Raw genomic sequence first — 4,746 nt, 5'->3', positions numbered from 1 at the left:
GGGAAGAGAAGGTACCTGGCCTAATATACTTCCTGCAGCTCCTAAGGACAAGGCTGGTTTCTTTTGGCCTCACTAGGTAATAAAAACTTGTGCATGCATGCTAGGAGTTGCATGACGGAACGTTCAAGATAACCAGCTGAATTTTATGAAAAACAGGCAGCGAAGCATCTTTACTCCTTTTCCATGGAAACAAAAATAATTTTCAAAAATATTACCTAGATAACAGTGCTATCTGATCTAAAAAAGTCCTTTGATATCTAGTCTTCAAAGGTGACCCCAAGGAAACATACCTCTCAGTTTTCATGCCCTCCCACATCAAATTGAGGCCACACCTATATAACCAACAGAATGCAGCAGGAGTGACACTGTATGACTTCTGAACCTAGATCATAAGAAGTCTTGAAGCTCCCATTTTAGTCTCCAGGAATGTCAATTCTTGGAATGCTCACTCTTAGATCCCAGTCACATGCTGCAAGAAGCTCAAGCTATGTAGAGAAGCCATGTCTCAGCACTCCAGTTGACCATGGCCCCAGTTGGGCTCCCAGCTAACAGCCAGCTTTGACTGCCAGCCCTACAAGGGTGCCATCTTGGAGGTCTGGCCCTTTCGAGTCCTTGGATTACTCAGCCACAGCCCCCATCTGACTGCAACCACCATTCTGCATCCAATCTGCATCTTGCAAGCTGTCTCTCACACCAAAGAATTGTACAGAAATTCTAGGTCAGGTCAAGTATTTCCTTTTACAGTTCAAAGAACATAATCCCTATAACTCCAATTTCTCAGGGTTGTTACTCTGCTTTCTTCTTTGGATTTGGGATGCTGATTTATCTGGACTGGTTGGGCCCTACTGAGCCCAAGGAGGAGGGAAATAAAAACAACTCCCAACCACACATTCAAACAAACACACAAAACATACATAAAACAATGTCTTGGGTCATGGAAGACCTTGGGGATCAAGGTTGTTTTGTAACTTATTTTCTTTGTGTTTCTCTGGGTTCCTTTTGGAGTTGTTGAATTCCCTTTATGAGTTTTTTTTTTTTCCCCAGATAAATATATAGGCTTAAACAGAGTCATAAGGTAATATCTCCTATATTCCAGGCACCATGCTAAGTGCTTTCGATACATTTATTATCCCACTTTACAGTTGGAAGAATCGTGGCTGGGGACAGTGACATAATTTGTTAACACTTCACAGATACTAAGTACCCTGAGCTGGGATCTGAACTTAGGTCCACCTCTCAAGCAGAATGAAACATATCTGAAATCCCACACACCCAGAAATCACCCCTGAGTTATGGAATCCCTGGGCAGGAGCCATAGCTTGGCCAACAGAACTGTGTATCCTTGGGGATCACCGTGAGGGAAGCACTTAAATCTGAGTTTGGGAGATTGCAAAGTGTTGACATTTTCCGACTGCTTACTTGTATTAAAAGCGCCATTGCCACAATTCTCTATTGTCCCGATTGTCCTGGTGGTTTCTCTACCGATTAAGAGTTTGTGTCATCTTTCAAGTGCACAGATGCTGGGGATTATTCATTCAGGGGGCTTTGGACAGGGGCATGATAATCACAGAGACCCACAAGATTCAACACTCTGGAACTCAGAAGCAGCGGGAATGGGCTACAGCAGAAAAGCTAAGTAGCAACCAGAGTATTTAGAACTGTCACTAGGAAGTGATCCATGGCCACTGGGGAAAGACCGGGATACAAAACAGAAAAGAATGGGTTCTTGGAGTGGGTGTATAGGTACACATGTGTGTACGTGTGTGTGTGTGTGTATGTGTGTGTGTGTGTGTGTGTGTGTGTGTGTGTGTGTGTGTGTGTGTGTGTGTTGGATGGGGTGGGACCTGCTTTCTTCCCTGAGTCATTGCAAGCTGTCTCCGCCTTAAGCCAGTTTGCTCCGCATTCTCTCATAGACAGACCGTCCTGGGGGAACTGAGACAGCCTGAGAGCCTTGAAGTGAGACTTTATGCTGGAACTGAGGGTGGGGTGGGTTGCTCTGTTTGTTCTTTTTTTCTGACTTATTCCTGTGTCTAGTCACACCTGCAGTCCTTCTTTCCCTCCAGAACATTGGCTGTTTAAAATATACTCACATTAAGATGATCAACAGTTCTTCTTTGGAAATGCAAGCATGTGACTCTCTGAGCCTCAGTTTCCTGGTCTGTAAATGTTCATACATCTTCTCACAAGTGGGGTGGCCTTTGTCAACACACACACACACACACACACACACACACACACACACACATGTCATTCTACCGGTTCTATAATCCACAGTTCCCTCAAAAGCAAAGTTAACCCCGTCTTTATGGTATCATCCGGTATGTCCCAGTGCCTGGTTGAATTCAGAAATTTCTCAAGCAGGTTTCTACCTTGGCTTTTGCCTTGAGTCAGATAATAAGGTGATTATGTCACAAGGGTTTCCCCCAGAGACTCTGGTCCTTCCAGGAGTGGTAACATTAAACAGCCCCTGATATTGCAGTTGGGTAGTTGAAATGCCTGTTCTGGGAGGGGCGGCCAGTCATGGAAGCCAAGGTCATAGAAACCTTGTAATTAGAATTAGTGTGACTAATTTCCAATGGAATTAGAGGCTCCTACAAATTGCTTTTGTAGAAGTCATACCCACCGGTGTTCAGCCTGCCCTGAATCATTCTGTGCTCACATGCAGAAACAGCTGGTATTGGAAAACTCTACAAATACAGCAAATAATCACATGGGACTTGGTCTGAGGGCATAGGCCTCCTCTTGCACTGAAAAATGGTGTGCCGATGATATCACGTTAGTTGCCAAATTTTTCCACTGTCTAAGGGGAGTGTCAGAGAGCAGCCCTGAACTGACATGGGTGAGTAGGGCGACCTCAGGTGAGGCTCCTCCCTTTTGTGATTCTTCCTAAAATGAGAGGTGAATTCGATGGTCTCCAAAGCCCACCAGCTGTAACAGTTAACCACTTGTATGACATAAAATTCTCTGAACATTTGTTCATATAAGAGGTGATAGGAGGTGACTTAATCAAATATCTAGCTGGTTAATGCACGAGCCCTTTGAAGTTGATACTATAATATTCCTATTTTACAGATTCAGAAATTAAGGTCCAGAATGGTTAAGTGTCTTGCCTGAGATCATGCACAGAATGGGGATTTTAACCCGAACGATATAATCCCAAGGTCTAAGCTCTTCACCATTTAGAGTATTAATGAAAATACTAATGAACCAGCCATGCATACAAAGGATTCCAGATCCTTCTTTTCTGGATTTCTCCATTTTTATCTATAAACAGTGTGTGCGTCAGCTCTCAGGAATCACCTGGCAGATGTACATATATCACCTACCTCAGTCTTGGCATGTCAACCCTGGACAGGTCCTAGCAGATCACCTAGGCTGGGTGTTCCTAACTCATCATCCTGGGGCATGTGTTAAAGGGTCCAGGGACTCTCTGAAGATGTATACAAAATGTGAGTGTGTGTGCATATTTCCGAGGGCAGATCTCAAAGATGTCCTTAGATTTTCAAAAGGGCCTATGAACTTTTAGGACCAGTCCACCCTTTGACAGTTGGTAAAACTGAGACCTAGAGAGGAAAATGGACTTGAGGACCATAGCAAGGAGTAACCAAAATGGCTGAGGACCACAGCAAGGAGTAACAGAGCTGGGTTCAGACCCCAGAGCACCTAACCTGGAGCCCAAGGCTGTCAGCTGCATCGTACTGACCTTACTCTGTTCCCTCTGAACACCCAAACCCTGACAGATTCAAGGTGCCTTAGTGAAGATCCCATGCGCAGCCCACGGGCTTTGCGTATCATTTAGAAACATTGTGCTTCATGTGTATCTTTGAGTTTAGTCTTGGGCCTCTGCATCTCACTGTTTCTCTTAAGTTCTTATTGTTGATATTTACTCACTGATCCACCTGTCTGCTCTAGATGAAACTTAGGTGATGGCACTTCACTCAGACCTGATCAGTCGGCCTGTACCTAGGCCCATTTCTCCAAAGATGCTGAAGGTGGTTGGGCACTTGTGTCTCAGTGTTTTGCTTGAAATAATAAGTCCAAAATAAAACTGGCAACAGCTAAACCACACAAAGCAAAATGTGTTAAAGACTAAACATTGGTGAAAGAATCAAATTGTTCTGACAAAGTTCAGATGGATCAAATGTGAACTGGGGAAACTGGACTTACTAGAAATAAAGCCACAATGCAAAATTCACTTGGGCAGAAGCCAAAATGTGATACAATTAAATCTGATACAGAAAAATCACACTCAGTAAGTTAGGACGTTCTTATAAAAACTCACATGCAATAGAATTAATCTCTATAAAATTATTTTGATCAAATAAAAAGGAAAATGGCAAAAAGTAGAAATAGTTTCACTGCACTGTGCTGAACATGGATCTTGAAACTAAAATGGTTTAATGAGAGTTAATTAAGAACATTCTTGACAAAAATTTAGCCGTGTTTGTCCTTTAAATGTCAGTAGTTATAAGCATGGAATCAAACCACCCTCAGTGCCAAATCACAGAGGCTAGAATGTCTGCCACATTAGGGGCGTGTGGGTGGTTCAGTCGGTTAAGCGTCCAAATCTTGATTTCAGCTCAAGACATGATCTCAGTGTTGTGAGATGGAGCCCTGTGTCAGGCTCTGTAATCCGTGTGGAGCGTGCTTAAGATTCTCTCTCTCTCCCTCTGCCCCTACTCTTGCTCTCTCTCCCTCTCTAAAGAAGAAAAAAAAATTTTTAAATGTCTGCCACATTAAACAAAA

Source organism: Zalophus californianus, chromosome 5 (assembly GCF_009762305.2).
Source record: "Zalophus californianus isolate mZalCal1 chromosome 5, mZalCal1.pri.v2, whole genome shotgun sequence".
Lineage (NCBI taxonomy): Eukaryota > Metazoa > Chordata > Mammalia > Carnivora > Otariidae > Zalophus > Zalophus californianus.
This window is presented reverse-complemented; position numbering follows the sequence as displayed.